General features: G+C 41.0%; 1 protein-coding gene across 1 annotated transcript in view; it reads right to left on the bottom strand.

Moving 5' to 3' along the window:
• The window catches only part of OCA2 (OCA2 melanosomal transmembrane protein), a 219,560-nt gene extending 202,999 nt beyond the window's left edge, over nt 1-16,561 (bottom strand). Inside the window, exon 1 of the mRNA XM_054164621.1 lies at nt 16,533-16,561. The gene's annotated coding sequence lies outside the window, so the exon portion shown is untranslated. The remainder of the gene's footprint in view (nt 1-16,532) is intronic.
• Nucleotides 16,562-16,821: the final 260 nt, after the last annotated feature.

Below are 16,821 nucleotides of genomic sequence, written 5' to 3'. Positions count from 1 at the left end.
AGACACACATGACCATGTACTAGAAGGCAACACTACATCTTCAATGAAAAGAGGTGTTTCTGTGCTGTTGATAGCACTGTCATGTTATAGTTCTGACAAATTCATTAACTTCTTTCTCAACTTAAAGCGTTCTTACAAAACCAAAAGGCAGAAAGCACGTGCTACGGGATGTAGACTTATGAAGCTGGCAGTTTTTAAAGCTTATGAAAATCCAAATCCAAGCTAAAATGTATGGAATGTGAGCTGCACCTCAGGGCTTTATCCAAAATGCACCAAGGCTGGAGTCCTTCCACTGACTTCACTGGCTTTGGATCAAGCCCTCAGAAGATGTAAAACAGGCTTGAAATGCTTAGCTTGTGAGAGATATTTGATTACACAAAGAAGTTGCCCAGGTCCTGACTCTGCGAGGAAAGCTGAATCATGCAATCTCAGGGCCAGAAAGTCAAAATCACACAGGAAAACTGCAACCTTCATGTTGGCAAGGTGGCAACACGAACATAGGAAAGGTAGAAAGTGAAGGACAACCAACCAACCAGCCCAAATCCACAGGAGAAGAGGAGGTCTATGAATACTACTGCTGCAGGTGGAGAATTTGCATTCTCTGGCACTGCTCCCTTCAGACCCCAGCATTTCTTCTTCCCTCACCCACAGCACGTGCTCTTTTCACACTGGTGGGAATGTGATTATAAATTATTTTATTTAGGTGTCCCTGGGAATTAGGTATTTCCAATATAGCACAGTAACAGAGCTTTCTTACTACAACAAAAAGGAAGAGCAAAAAAAATCTCCAAAGTGATTAAGTAATTTAAACATTCCAGCAACTAAGGATTGATGAAAGCATTTAGGAAGAGGAGGTCAGGTGCCACAGACCTGGAGACCAGAGATGGGATTTTCTGTTCCCTGTCTTACTATGCGTTTAAGCCTGTCTCAGGGCTAAGGCATGCCTTGTCTGCTAAATAACATTTGTCCAGTAGGTTTCATTCAGCAAAGTTGTAAATGATTTTGATGCTTTGAGGAAGTACATTATAGTTGTAACAGTAACAGCCTCTGTTCATCAAAATGTTTGTCCTATGTGTGAGAATACACCTGAGTGTGTGTTTCTGAAAGGGGGAACAAGGATGGCCTCTCTGTTCAGATTATTTTAAACAAACCACCCCTGATGAGCAATTGCATCTGTTGGCACTCACAGAAGACAGTGAGTTCTTAGGCAGAAAGTTCACTGCACAGAACAGTGATTAGTGAGCCCTTCTGTGAATTCCTCCAAGTCTTCAGAAGGTTCTGCAACAAGAATGTATTTCTGAAGCAGCTGCTTAAAGATCTGAGGGAAACTTGGCTGGCTGGAAGAATAGCCACATGATCCTCCAGTCTTTCACATATTTTTGGCTTTCAGACACTAAGTCCAACGTGACATGACAGCCTTACACAATCAAAAACTCACCACTGACCAACAGAGCAGTGTGACATCATGACAAACAGAAGGAAGAAAGGCAGACATGCTCCCACCTTTATCTTTCTTTCTTTATTCTCATTTGAATTTGTTGTAGCCTCTGACGGCTCTGATGGAAGTGAAAACATCCCACAGTGACTTTGGCTGTCATGTGGGGCAGCATGCTAGCTGCAAGCGAGTTGCCCTGAGCACACGAGTACTATGATCATCTTGTGTCAGGAGAGTGCCACAAGCACAGCCAGCTCCAAGCTTTCAAAAAGTTCAGATGAGTTTGTTTCATCTCTAGCCCTTCATCATCATACCATTCCTTTAAAAATCCCTGTTGAATAATAGGCCCTGAAAACATAATTTGCAGGTGACAAAACTCAACAGAAAGCCAGAAGAAACTATCACCTTGTTGTGTGACAATTGGCTTCACTCTGCTCTTGGTCTCTATATTTTTGAGATGACACACTATTCCCACTGTAGGACACAGGTACAAATACAAAAGGGGGAAAGGAGACTAGCATATTGCACCTGACACACTAATGTCTCTTTTCCCTACCATAAAGCTAGAGCAAGATGCATTTGCACTTACTCTAAATCCTATTTCCACTGTCAGAGCAGTGTAAATGAATGCTAGGATTGGTGGGAACAAGGACTATTATCTTCAAAGAGGTAATTTGACCTATCTAAACTTTGCAGCAATTTTGGTGGAACAGAGAATTTTCTTTACCAAGATAGAATTGGGAAATCTCACTCTAGCAGTCATATGAAACTGGAACACTAGATACTTTCATGTATCCCAAAGTCTTAAGTTTAATCATGGATTGTACTTGAGGAGACATCTTATGCAAAGGCATGCATGAATTCCATGTTAAACTGCTGACATTTGTGTCTTTCGCTTCACACAAGGTAATTGCTACATTATGAATAACTATTAGATAAAGTAGTTCACAAAAAAATACCTTACTACAGAAGTAGTTCTGAGTTAACAAGCTAACAAAAATTTCTAAATTATTAGCTTTCTCTGACATATAAGTTATCTGTATTTTAAAGCTAAATATCAGTCACCTCAAAGTAAATGCATTCTCTCTGATGCTCAGAGCTGTAGCTCAACTGATTGCTTAGTGAAATAATAAGTAAATAAATAAATAAGTTATATTTATTCCACACAATATTTCTGAAAGCATTCATGAAATGTGTTGCATTCAATATGCTAAATGTTTTTTTTTCTGGTTTATGACCTTTTAAAGCAGTCTGTGGGTAGAGTATTCTGTTTATCAAAAAAAACAATAATTTGTTTCTCCTCTGTCTCATTAAAGCCAAAATGTCGGACCTCTGAGCTGATTTTTAGTGCAGAGAATAAATGGATATTTTTTTTTAACAAATCAATTTATTTGAAGAGGAGGAAAGCTACCCATAGTCTGTGAATGACCAGTAAGAGTATGTATAGCATTTGCAGAAGAATGCATAACTTTGTGTCCTTCAAAATGTGAGGAAAACCAGTAACATCTGCTTAGCCCAAGTATTGTTGGAACTGGTGTGAGAAGTTTCCCTTTGGAAATATAGACACTTTTAGCTCAGGGTTATATACACCAAAATTACTGAGATAGGTTTTTCTGAGTGGACAGTATGATGTTTGAATGTTTTATGGTTATAAATTGATTTTAAGGCCATCACCTCTAGGTTTATTCAGAGCAAGCATAAACAGACCTATGCAATCTATCCACAGAAAATGAAGCAAGGAGAGAAAATGACTGATGCTTGAACCTACAGGACGAGTCATGACACCGATTGATGGAAACCAAAGCCAGACAGATTCAAAAAGGAAATACAGCACCTTTTTAATGGCATGTTTTTTTAGTCATCGCAGTGATTAACTAATGAAACAAGCTACTGAGGACAGCAGCTGGCAGTGTCTTCTTGACTGGAGTTACCACTGGGACATCTGCTTAGACAAGACATGCTGCTCAGTGCAACTCTTGGAAAACTGGCTGAAGAGTGCAAATGTGTCATAAAAACATGAGACCTGCAGTCAAGAGTCCCTTTCAAGCCCCAAATGTTATGAAAGTCCCACTGTAAAAATTTCAGTTCATGATCTCAAAAGCATTTGGGGGGTAATTTTCTAGCTCAGAGAATTGATCAGTGTTGCTATCAACTGGAAGTTGGTTTTTAGACCTTGTCTTTACAGATCTTTGATAACAACCAGGGAAAACAGGAGTGGTTTTATCACAGTAGAAAGAGTTGTTTCAAAAATCCTCACAGTAATCTGTTCATTTTGGACCTATAAAACTCCTAGGGGGCTTAGGTGGGGAAAAAAAAGGCATCTAGTTATTGAGATATTTTTTCTTTTGTACATTTTCCTGCTTAAAAAGCAATGCTTCTGCCAGCAATTTTCATTGAACAGTTATATATAGAGCCACTTCAGCAGTGAAATAGGAAGCTGCAATCACACTCTGCATACTTTGGCAGCCCTTAACACGGGTAGGATGTATGAGAGGTACTGTATTCAGACTATGGTTTTTTTTCCTTTCCTAATAATTAAAAAAAAAAAAAAATATAGAAAAATCTGTCTTCAGAGCTTCTGTATAAAAAGGCAGAGCTCATTAGCTGAAAGACTAAATGCAAAGAGCTCATTATGCTTTTGCAGTGAAGATACTGAGTTTAGCCAGATATTATATTTTAATTGGATTTTCCAGCAGTAAAAGCAGAAGTGTCTCCAAACAAACCCTCCAAGGGAGGAGAGGAGTGACTCTGCACTTTCCCTTTGAGCTGCTGTAGCCAATGGAACATCTCCATGTCTTTGTTCCTTAGGACTGCAGCCCCAGTGGAGGAGCTCATTCGTTCACCCTATAAAGGAGGAAGCTGATGATGAGGACTGCCAATGCCTGCAGCCTCGCCTCCCAGCCCCAAGCTGCTGAACATGAAGAAATGCCTTTCAATGTACCACACTATACAAGAACTTAGTTATGCGCTCCTCCACTCAGGCCAACTCTTGCTTCAAACCTGACACACACCTTCCTTGGGAAGCTGCTAAAAGGGGCCCTTGTACCCAGGGAGAGCTTGTTTGGATCTGTAGGCCGCATAGACACTACTGGTTGGGCAGCTGCATTGCTGGGAAGACAGTCTTGATTGTCCAGGTGGACTCTAGCCCCTCAACACCCACATGCACGTGTGCTCTCCTGCAGCACAAGCAAGGACTTTTTTTAGGAGTATGTCATTGACTCATGCTGTTTCTGTAATTCACTGCATGGCATAATAAAATATACTGGAAAATGAACATAAACTGACTTGCCTTCCTTTTAACAGGTGAAAAAAACAACTTGTAGCAGGGTGCTTTCTCACACAACTATGTGATATGCACCACAAAAGAATTCAGGTTGGAAAGACGTGTGGAGGGCTTCTAGGCCAAACTCTGCCCAAACCACAGCAAATGTCAAACTGAATAGAGGTTGCTCAGGGCCTTGTTCAGCCACGTTTTGAATATTTCCCAGGACAGAGATTGTTCAACCCCCCTCTCCCTGTTGCAGTGATAACTGCTGCAGCCACTGTTCTGAGGAGGGCAGCTGCTGGACACGTGCAGAGTGCATGATTCCTTAGACGACCAATTCCTTAGCATGCTGCTTAGAGCAAAACAAAAACATTCCATGTGTGCCAAGAACAACCTCCTCATGTTGGCACCCTTTGATTGGAACATGCTGCAGAAGCCACCTCGTTGACAGGCTGCCACCTCTTACTGGGAAAAGATTTTAGCTTATGTATGTGGTTTTACTGGTTAGGGGATTGATAACAAGAGTATAAAAAACAGCCACTCTGAGCAAGAGTCACTTTGGTTAGGGATCTTTGGGTAGGGGTCTTTGGTTAGGGCTGCTAGGGACTTGTTCTTCTGTTAGTTAGCTACTTCTGGCTAGGGCTTCAGTGTAGGGATTCTGCAAGGAATATGCTTGGGACTTCTGTTAGCTGCTTCATCTGTTAAGGGCTTCTGAGACTTCTGTAAGTGGGATTCTGAGACTTTGTAATGCTGAGGATTCTACAATGCTACAACAAAGGTCTTCTGGGCTGACTTGTGAGATTCTCTGCTCTCTGCATTTCTGGAATCTCGTTGCTATAAGGCAACGGGGTTTGTGCCTTCATTTGTCATCCAGTGGCCCCTGAATTGGGTAGAAAAACAGCACTAACCTACTCTCAGCATGAGAAAAAATTCCTTACCTGCAAACAGAATTTTTCTTACAGTAGCATGTGCCTGTCTCTTCTTGCCTTTTACTGTGGACCTCTGAGAAGAGCCATGCTCCAATTCCTCTATAGCAGCCTTTGATTGCTGAAGGCAACACAAACATCCTCTCAAATATTTCTCTTTTCCAGGCTCCCTCAGGAGAAAGAGTGACCAGAAACTCAAAAATCTGCACATCACACATTTTGTACCCCTGATAATTGTGAGAAGTAAGCAAGCATCGGCTGGCACATGCAGCCTGAGGAAGTGGAAGCAGTGGGTTAAAACAGAACCCTACAGGCCTGTCTGTGCCTGTTCAGTGCCACTACAACTTGGGTAGCCCAAATTAAACCATAAAAACTTCTGTCTCAGATCTTGTACATCTAAATCAATGTGCTTCATCTCATCACCATCTGAAATTTGTAGTTATTTGAGATTAAAACAGTCTTAAGTTGCCACAACAGTATTGCAAGTCCATCAGCAGCAGCAGCATTGTCTATGATTTGACAGGAAAAGAGTAAAATAATCTCTTGTATATTGAAAACACATCCCAAGTGTACTTTCTCCGGTTTACACCAAGCACACAGTGGAGAGAGACAGGACTAACAACCCAACAGCAGCCCTGTTCTTTACCTGCTCTAAACACAAGGAATTTTGTACAGGGTAAATGCTTTCAGAAGGTTTTGTAGGACTCAGACCATTTTTTGTAGCTGATCATGGAAAGAAGTGACAGGAAAATGGTTTGCTGGGGACAATGTCAGACTCCCTGTGCTGTTATCCACAAGAAATTCAGCTCCAGAAACATTTACCCAAGAACTGCAGCATAAAATCCCTCCCATCAAAACAGCTACCAGTTAATGGCTCCTTCCTGACTAGCTAGCAACTGAAGCAGGCAAAGCACAAATCACAAGCTGTGTGATGACATCCTTAAATGGGAAATTACAAGCATGTCACCTGCTTTGTCAATTACAAACCTGGAAGTGTGGTTACAGTGCACTGGCACTGCCCCAGCATTGCCCCTCTAGAATCATAGAATGTTAAGGGTTGGAAGGGACCTCCAGAGACCACCAAGTCCAACCCCCCAGCAAAACAGGACCACTTAGAGCAGGTCACACAGGAACTCCTTTAGGTGGGATGTGAAGATCTCTAGAGGCTACAAGCTCTCTGGGCAGGCTGTTCCAGTGCTCTGTCAGCCTCACAGTAAAAAGGTTTTTCTCATGTTGAAGCAGAATTTCCTATGATTGAGTTTATGTCCAGTGCTACAAGCTGGGCTCAGAGTGGCTGGAGAGCGGCCAGGTAGAGAGGGACCTGGGAGTACTGGGTGATGGTAGGTTGAATATGAGCCTGCAGTGTGCCCAGGCAGCCAGGAGGGCCAATGGCATCCTGACCTGCATCAGGAACAGTGTGGCCAGCAGGAGCAGGGAGGTCATTCTCCCCCTGTACACTGCACTGCTTAGGCCACACCTTGAGTACTGTGTCCAGTTCTGGGCCCTTCAGTTTAGGAAAGATGTTGAGTTGGTGGAATGTGTCCAGAGAAGGGCAACAAAACTGGGGAGGGGTTTGGAGCACAAGCCCTATGAGGAGAGGCTGAGGGAACTGGGGTTGCTTAGCCTGGAGAAGAGGAGGCTCAGGGGAGACCTAATTGCTCTCTACATCTACCCAAAGGGAGGTTGTAGACAGGTGGGGGCTGGTCTCTTCTCCCAGGCAATCAGCACCAGAACAAGAGAACAGAGTCTCAAGCTGCACCAGGGGAAGTTTAGACTGGATGTTAGGAGGAAGTTTTTCATAGAGAGAGGGATTGCCCATTGGAATGGGCTGCCTGGGGAGGTGGTGGAGTCACCATCACTGGAGGTGTTTAGGAGGAGACTTGATGGGGTGCTTGGTGCCATGGGTTAGTTGATTAGATGGCTGATAGGCTGGACGCAATGATCTTGAAGGCTTCTTCCAACCTGGTTTATTCTATTTGATTCTATTCTATTCTATTCTACTCTACTCTACTCTATTATATTCTATTCTAATCACTGCATATCATTGAATGATTCCCACCAGCACCTACTACCAGATACATTCAGTGTCAAACTGTAGCTCTTTGTTAGATAATTTCTGTGGGTATTTCTAGCTAAAAGCTGCTTTGGAAAAATGCTTTGGATGAAACCTTAATTTCCATTAACTGAGAATAAATTTGCCTTTATTGAAGTCAATGGCAAATATTTATTTCTTTCTACTTCTGGCAAAACAGAAAAATTAATTTTGAAATTGAAATTAAGTTGTCTGTGGCTTCATAGTTTCAGCCAGGCTGCCATGACTTAGTTTCATTGTGCTTTCTATATGCATGCAAATGAACTGGTTTACTAGTATTTAATTCAGAACATTCAAGTTAGTGGAGCTGAGGCACATATGTTGTGACAGAGTTTAGACTTAAGCCCACTTAATTAATAAAGAATAATAGCATAAAGAGATGTAAAAAAGTGAGGATCAGTCAAAAGTAAGGATTGCACACTGACACTTTTCCACCACATGTATCAAAGAGCAGCACAGGACGGTGGTGGGAAGATTTTATTCAGAGATGCACTTCTGATCCAGTAAGACTGCCCAGTAAGACTGGAATCAGCACCTATGAGTAGTCACACAAAGCAGAGGGAAGGAAAATGTGTGCAAAATTAGCATCCAAATCCAGAATAGAAAAAGTGGAAAGATAAACATACAGCTCTAGCCACCACTGGTGAAGAACACCTGAAAATTTGTCTTTAGGTCTTTCTGAGGCAAGGCATGGATGTGATCGCTCCCAGGAGGGAGCAATTTCTGCAGATTGCACTCCAGCCCCTGCTCAAACCAGGCCTGTCTTCAAAGCTGGCTAAAGCAGATAATAGATCAAGGTATTATCATCTGGGGTACACAAAGCAGGCCAGTGTTTGGAACAGGTGCTCCCTGAGTGCATCAATCCAGTGTAAGAAGAAAATGGCTCACAGTACCCAGGTTCTGGCTCCTGGGAGACACAAATTTGGTGGTTCTGTATTCCAGGGCCAAGCTCGGCAAAACTACCAGACTGTCCTTTAGGGTCTGCCTCTTATTCCTTAGTTCTTTATTTCATCTAAACACCAATAGTGAAAGTTTCTGAAGTGTCACAGTTTCTAAGGACTAGGTACCTGTGACACACTAAATCTTGTCTCTCCCCATGTGACTCAACAAAGATAAAATCACCTTTGCTGCTTGCCCAGACAATAGCTGATGTGTATTGGGCAGTTGTCACTGGATAACGACTCTGGAAGGTGCATAGATAAAATTGTTCACCAGACTGCAGCTGCTCTGGAAATAATGGACAGAGGCCACTGTTAATATACATACCTAAAAGCTGTATAAAAGATCTGAGCAACTACTGGCTCAGGAGAAGGAAAACACAGCAGGAAAAGACCTGGACAATGATGCTCTGAAGAAAAACGGGGAGAATACCAGGAGACAAAAAATGATGAGACATCACCATGTATCCTGGAAGAAGCAGACCAAGAGGAACCCTCTCTCCCTGTCCTAAGTTCTGCCTGCTACAACTCATGGAGCTGAAGAGGCTGCTCAGAGGACAGCAATGACCCCTCCTCTACAGCCAAAGCTGCAGCACCCTTCCTTTACAGACTCAAACTGTCTTGGGGGGTGAGGGGTGTGGTAATATAATTCCTTTCCTCCTCTCTCTCCCTCTTCTCTCTCTCCCTCTCTATTTTCTCTCTCTCTCTTTCTGATCCATCCACTTTTTTTTGTGTATTAAATAGTCTAGCTGTTGATCTTTTGGCCTTGTTTGTGCCTCTAATTTCATAACACGGGAACATTCAAAAGAATTGAGTCTCTTTCCCTCTCTGGACCGAGACAGCACCTTCTTCCCTTTCTGGAAAGTTTTAGGCAGAACTGGGTCTCTCCCTGTCAATCCATTAAGTCAGTCTTCAAAACAAATATATTTTATCAAAGTGCTTCTGTAAGTTTATTCTCCGCCACATCCTGCAAGACACCACCTGTAGCTACACCATAGGCTGGGCCCCAGCACACCCAGAAGGAGGTTTGCTTCAGACAAGACAGTGATGCCTGTAGCAAACCATACTGGGCAAGAGCCAGACCCCAGCACACATGACAGAAACAAGAGCGTTTGGCTGACGTTCATCCCTCAGCTGACTGCCCTGACCGTTATGTAAAATTCCTCAGATGATGATGAGACATTCCTGGTTAGAAACAGATGGTCTGAGGAGCAGCTGGATGCAAACCCACTGCAGGAGGAGGTGGGGATTTATGATCAGGTCACCTATTTCCACACACACATACAGCAACCTGCTCTAATTTCCTGCTTTACCAGAATCTTCCTCAAGTTGTCACATGAGGAGTCATTCATGGGCAGCAACTTCACTAAGCTTCAGCTCAGATACAAAACAGCTGCTCACTACTAGCCACAGTGAAGCCCTTTCTCCCCTGTGCTTCTGAGCTGCTTAGTGTAGCACACCTGGAAAAATAATTACACTGGGAAATTCTATCTGCACTTTATAAATTGATTAACCTCATTGAGTGCAATATGAAATTCTAAAGTAAAACAAGGAAAGGGTATACAAGCACCACACTGCCAATGCTAAAAATGTATTAGCAGTTACAAAAGTATAAAACACCAGCAAAGGGAGGGAAAGGAAAGAAAGAAAGAAAAAAGGAAAGAAAGAAAGAAAAAAAGAAAGAAAGAAAGAGAGAAAGAAAGAGAGAGAGAAAGAGAGAAAGAAAAAGAGAGAGAGAGAGAAAGAAAGAGAAAGAGAGAGAAAGAAAGAAAAAGAGAAAGAGAGAGAGAAAGAAAGAAAGAGAGAGAAAGAGAGAAAGAAAGAGAGAGAGAAAGAGAGAAAGAGAAAGAAAGAAAGAGAGAGAGAGAAAGAGAGAAAGAAAGAGAGAAAGAGAGAGAGAGAAAGAGAAAGAAAGAAAGAGAGAAAGAGAGAAAGAGAAAGAGAGAGAGAAAGAGAAAGAGAGAGAGAAAGAGAAAGAGAGAGAGAAAGAGAAAGAGAGAGAGAAAGATAAAGAGAGAGAAAGAGAGAGAAAGAGAGAGAAAGAGAAAGAAAAAAATAGAGAGAGAAAGAAAGAGAGAAAGAAAGAGAGAAAGAGAGAAAGAGAGAAAGAGAGAAAGAGAGAAAGAAAGAGAGAAAGAGAGAAAGAGAGAAAGAGAGAAAGAGAGAAAGAGAGAAAGAGAGAAAGAAAGATAGAATAAGAAAATGAACTCTTGCTTCCAATGGACTGCAAAAGACTGAGTTTCTCATTGAAGAAGTCACGTCCTTGAGTGAAGCTTGAGCTGTGTATGAGGGTATTTAAGGCTCTCCCAGTAAGTTTTCTCATGCCTATTAGTGAGTGAGTGTGTTCATCTGCCTCATTTCCTACAGAAGTCCTGCTGATTGTCCCTGCTTCTCCCTACATTGCCAGTTTTCAGGAGGTTTAGCTTTGAGGCACACAGCTGTTTCATCCACATACATCCAAGTCTTACTTTGAGGTTTTTCCTGACTTTTTCATTCAAGGCCCTGTAATTAGCCCCCTGCCCTTCATGACTGCCAGGTAAAGTTCACTCTGCTATTGATGAAACAGAGCAAGAAAGTTTAATTACCTAGTCAGGAAATTAGAAGATAGTTAACAAAGATTTATGAAGGTGCATTGTCAGGTAAAAGAAAACATTTCGCCAGAGCTACTAAGCAGGTAGAAACTATTCCTTCTTTAAATGGCCCTCTTAGCCAGAAATCTTCCTGCATACATTCCTAAATATAAATGGCAAATATTCAAAAGTGCTCTATGGTATGAACATTCCTGATGATAGATGATACCACTTTGAAAAATATTTCCACCTGCAGAACTCAGGTTAGCTTGATTAAAACCAATGATCTCGACAGCACAGTGAAATTTACAGCAGCTTCTAGAGCAGTAATTATACTGCAAACTAAAATTAAATGCCCGTAAAAAGAGCCACAATGACCAAAATTAACAGGCACCATTTACAAAGATTGACCACTAGGGAGACAGATGTACAAACAATGAATTGGTTACTTCATAATCTCTTTCAGAGGGAAAAATCACACATAGATACCCTTTGGGGATGTTCAAGGAACAGCAACTGATACTAAATGTGACATCTTGTATTTCTGCTTTGACTTAGTTTTGAACAAAATTCCTTCCAGAAAGCTCCCATAATCCCCAGTGAATAGAATAGAATAGAATAGAATAGAATAGAATAGAATAGAATAGAATAGACCAGACCAGGTTGGAAAAGACCTTTGAGATCATCAATTCCAACCTATCATTCAACACTATCTAATCAATTAAACCATGGCACCAAGCACCCCCCCCAGTCTCTCCTTAAACACCTCCAGTGATAGCGACTCCACCACCTCCCTGGACAGCCCATTCCAACAGCCAATCACTTCCAACTTCTTCCTAACATCCAGCCTAAACCTCCCCTGGCACAGCTTGAGACTGTGTCCTCTTGTTCTTGTGCTGGCCACCCAGGAGAAGAGACCAACCCCCACCTGGCTACAACCTCCCTTCAGGTAGTTGTAGCTCCTGCATCATGCACCTGGAAGATGCACTTCGCTGCTGCTCATCACAGAGAACAAAATACATCCCAGCTGTGCCTTGTACTTCCTGGGACAGCCACTTCCCTGTGCACTAATTAACACACCCACATTAATGCCAAATCCGCAAATCCAAAAGAAGCCCTGTAGCCATATTGCCCTACAGCAGCTGGACGGGAAGCAGAATGTGTGCTTCATGAATTCCGGGTCTGATGACAGGTTAAAGAAAAAGATTTCTAGCAAATGATGCCTTGAACAATGCTGGGGGCTTGCCGGGGGGAAGTTCTACACAGTCCAACACAAGGCCTAAGACCAGAGCAGGCCTCTGTCTTTGGGGTAGCGACAGAGCAGCCCAGCATGAGCAAGTCTCTTTCCATTATATTTATTAAACATTTCTCAAGGGTCATTATTTCAGTTAGGAATAAGTGATGGCACCACCTCTAATCCTGCTATAGAAGAGTTCTTTGTAGGCAAGCTCTGTGAAGCTGCTGAGAACTGCAGCCCAGTTGTGGCAGTAGCTGGGCAAGGCATGGCCTCATTCCTCAAACCCAAAACTCTGGTGGCTGAGCTGCAAGCTGCAACAGCACAGCACTATAAGCACAAAGCAGTTGTGTGGAGGCTGAGCAGAATTCGATAGCTGGGAAATTGTGCAAAAAGAAAACGTCAACAAGACAAATCCTGCTGTCCCTTTGTGTTTAGCAACCAGAGAGATTATAGCCCAGACTACTGACAAAGAATAATCAATGTTGTTGTCAGTTTTGAAATTACAAGTTATAAGGCTCATCATGCCAAGATGCTTTATTTAATTAAAACAGAAACGTAGCATGTGGATTTTCTATATTAAACTAATAATTGTAATGACATGTAAAAGAGGTGAAGTTTGTTGCTAGAAGCAGCAGATGCCAAAGAAAATAAATGGTTAGAGGAGACCTCAAGCACAGCATTCACAGGGTGTGCTGGTAGTTTCATAGATCAAATAAATGCAACAATAAATATCCCTCCCAAGAGAGCACAAGAAGTGATGTGTTTATGCAAACTAGTAAAAGGCAGTAAGAATCAAATGAGACCTCCGTAGTGTTAATCCAGCTGACAACGCGAGCCTTTGAAGTGAACAAATTACCATGGAAAAAAAAATAAGGCTATCTGCTTGAGGAGAAGCTGGTAAATGGCAAGCAGACAAAAAAGCCCTGTGGAGACAGATGCCTCCATAACCTTGTCCTGTGGCACACATCTAGTGAGAATCTGCAATGGGACTTCAATGGCCCTTCTGTCAGGTACCTTTTGCACTTACTGAGACTCCATTCTAAGAGCCACATTCTCTGAGAGAGGTCTATTCAACTCACTGAATGCTGCAGAAAGTTTTCTGTCAAGAAAAATGTCATCAGTCAAACAGAAGATGCTGCACCGCACATAGAAGTGGGTCCATCCATTGATTTGCTGAACAGGAACACAACTTTTATTTCTTTGTAGGCTACAATTTTTCCCTCTAGAAAGGCACACTTTTTTCTGTCTATTTTGTTAGGAAAATACTGGATGAAGTTACATATCTCCAGAGATCAAAAGATTCAATGTTTTCAGCAATATTGTGGGTCTATGACCGAGGCTAAAGCATGGAAATGTGACCAACATGCAAGCCCAATTATTGATTTATGGCTGAATACATTTTTATGTTCAGTGCATCTTCGAGTAAACGGATGGGTTTGACAGTAACATGCAGCTCTTTTAATGGACACTGTTTTCTTTCATCTCTCAGGTCAATTAAAATTTCAATAGGGTCATTCCACTTGCTAAGTTGATCTGTTCCTAGCTGGACTCGCAGATTTTAGAGTGAATGGAAGATCCTACAGTGACCACATTTAAAACGCAAACATCTGCCAGCCATTACCACACATCCATTTCGGCGTTAATGCTCAAATTGTCCATGCTTAGAGCTGCAACACATACAGTGTGGCCTGTCAGAAAATAGTAGGATTATTGCAATATTCTGGTTCTATTAACTGAAAACTGTAGGAAAGCTCATCCAGACTTTGGTACACAGATTTCAGTCATTTTGTTTTGTAAGTTGGACAAGCTGATAGGGTTTTGTAAAGCTCTTGAAGAAAAACCCAGGTCACCGCTGTATCAACTGCCAAACTATATTGCACTCTTAACACAAAGTGGTAGTATTTGCTCTTGTCAATGTTTCAGATTTGTTCCCTTTTTATTTTAATTGAAGGATATAAAGTGAACTGAATATAGAGTCACTACACTTCCCCTAACAAATGAGGCTATATGGCTGTTTTAAAAAAAGTAATTAACTAAAACCCCAGCAGTTTAATCTATTCCGTGAGAGAGGCAATGACCAAATCTTAACAGTAAGAACCTGAAGGCTTTCTGATGTAACAGGATTTAGCAATAACTTTTCATTTGCAGTTCAAAGTTAATCCTCAGGAGAAAATGTGATCTGGCAAAAGCAACCAGTCACAGAAAGAAAAAAAAATCATTAAACTGTGGGAGTTTTTCTTAGTAATTCTGCATCTGTTGTTACTGGGAAACATTACAGAAATAATTGCTGCATTGTCTCAGACTAAAAAGGCTTTTCTTACATGATATATTTGTCCCTTTTCTACATTATTTCTGTATCAAAGAGGAAAAAAAAAAAAGAGCAAAAGGTTAAAGTTCTGAGTTCTACTAGGCTACAGTTTTACTTAGCACAGTTTCTGAAGGGAAAAATCACAGGAAAATCCCTTGGACTAACACTCTACTCTTCCTTCTTTGTCCTTTGACAACACTTTCACATGGCCACAAGCTTACATTTTTCATCTGTCTGCTTTCAAACATCGTTCCCAAAGGCTTGCATCAGGAAATATTTTTTTTTTCTAGACTTAGCTGTAGGAAAAGTCCTTAACTGAAACAATTCTCATTAATTCACCAGGATCTGTTCAGCTGTATATTTCAGAAATCCTGTCATCCGTGGTTTCCCTTCTTTGTTCCAGTAATGTTTAAGACTAACCTATGGTGACCTGTTCAACTCAGAAGAAAGCATATGGATGCTTCAAGGGAGAACTGATGAGGTCCAAATTAGACTCCTACTGATAGATCAAAGTCTCCATTGAAACCTAAGCTTTCAGCAGCAGTTCAGGAGCTGCCCTCATGAAGCTACTGAGAATTGTGATGCCAGCATGTGAGAAGAACAACTGGTTTTTTTGGTGAGAGCTCAGACAGCAAATAAGTGTCTGTTTTACATCTATGTCTACATTAAAAAAAAAAAAAAAAGAAAAGAAAAGAAAAGAAAAGAAAAGAAAAGAAAAGAAAAGAAAAGAAAAGAAAAGAAAAGAAAAGAAAAGAAAAGAAAAGAAAAGAAAAGAAAAGAAAAGAAAAAGAAAAAGAGAGAGAGATTCCTATACATGAGGTCAATCACATCTATTGAAAGTTGCAGATCATCAATATGTTTTACGTGAGTAGTAGATTTTATTATATATTTTTTTTAAATTCCTCATAAAAAAATATGTAGCTGCATTTAGGTGATTAATTGCCTGAACTCCTTCACTGAAAAACCAAACATTCACACTGATTTGTAAACTCTCAAGCTCTCAGAAAGTGGGACAGTTTCACCTTCTTCCTCCTGCAGTAAATGCAGGGTTAAGCAGAACAGACCAGCCCATTGTTGCTCTCTTTCTGGCAGAGTACTCCAGCAAGGTGATTAGAAAAATCACAACAGCTTGTTACAAATACAGCAAACACAAGGAAAATCCATGAAATGGGATGATTCAGAAAAGTAATGGGAGTGCATGCCTGCTTAATTTTTTTGTTAAATCATTTTATTTGAGAGAGGCAGTCAATTGACAAAATCAATGTGTTGCATCAACAGACAGACCTAAACATACTTTTTAAATGAGAAAGTTCGTGTTCTAAAGAACATCTAGCCCAAAACATAAGACTGAATTTCTTCCCTTGTGCATTAATAGAGCAGGGGGGATAAAACAGTACACGTTAAAGATTGCAGTAAGTTTGAGTCCCTAAAGAATCTAAAGTAAGTTAAAACAGTCATTGGAATAGTAAATATTCTAGGAAAGGTTAATATTTGAGACAATGTAAAGGTAAAAAGAAATGTAACTAATAGAGCCGTTGCATATTGTTACACATTCTTCAATATGTTCCACTGCTGTTTTAAAACGTTGAATGCTCAGGTGCATATACTCTCCAGAGATCCTGCACTACTTGCAAAGTTTTACTAACTTTTAATATGCAATATTTAATTGCCCATATTAAAACTCTTCCTCGTGAAAGAACAGAATTGCATTAAACTATTCTAGAAAAGTTTTCTTTTAGGAACAAAAAAAATGCATTTTACCTGCTCTTTTGAAGAATTCTTGAAGCCTCTTTTGAATTCTTGGGGAAAAAAAAAATATGCACAGATGTTACAAATGAAAACTTGGTTCAGCTGAGGGAGCTGCGAGATGCCTGGCGTTTTCTGAACAGAAAGATATTTGGGTAAATGACTTTGTCGCTGTGGAATTCAGCTCAGTTCTTTGTAGTAAGCATCTCTGGATGGGGAGAGAGTGAGATTGCATCTTGTGCACACTCATAAATGAAGCAGGAATTCTCAGATTTGCCATCATGTGATTTCAGTGAGGAACTAG

The sequence above is a fragment of the Dryobates pubescens genome, chromosome 10 (genome assembly GCF_014839835.1).
Source record: "Dryobates pubescens isolate bDryPub1 chromosome 10, bDryPub1.pri, whole genome shotgun sequence".
Taxonomy (NCBI): Eukaryota; Metazoa; Chordata; class Aves; order Piciformes; family Picidae; genus Dryobates; species Dryobates pubescens.
This window is presented reverse-complemented; position numbering and strand designations above follow the sequence as displayed.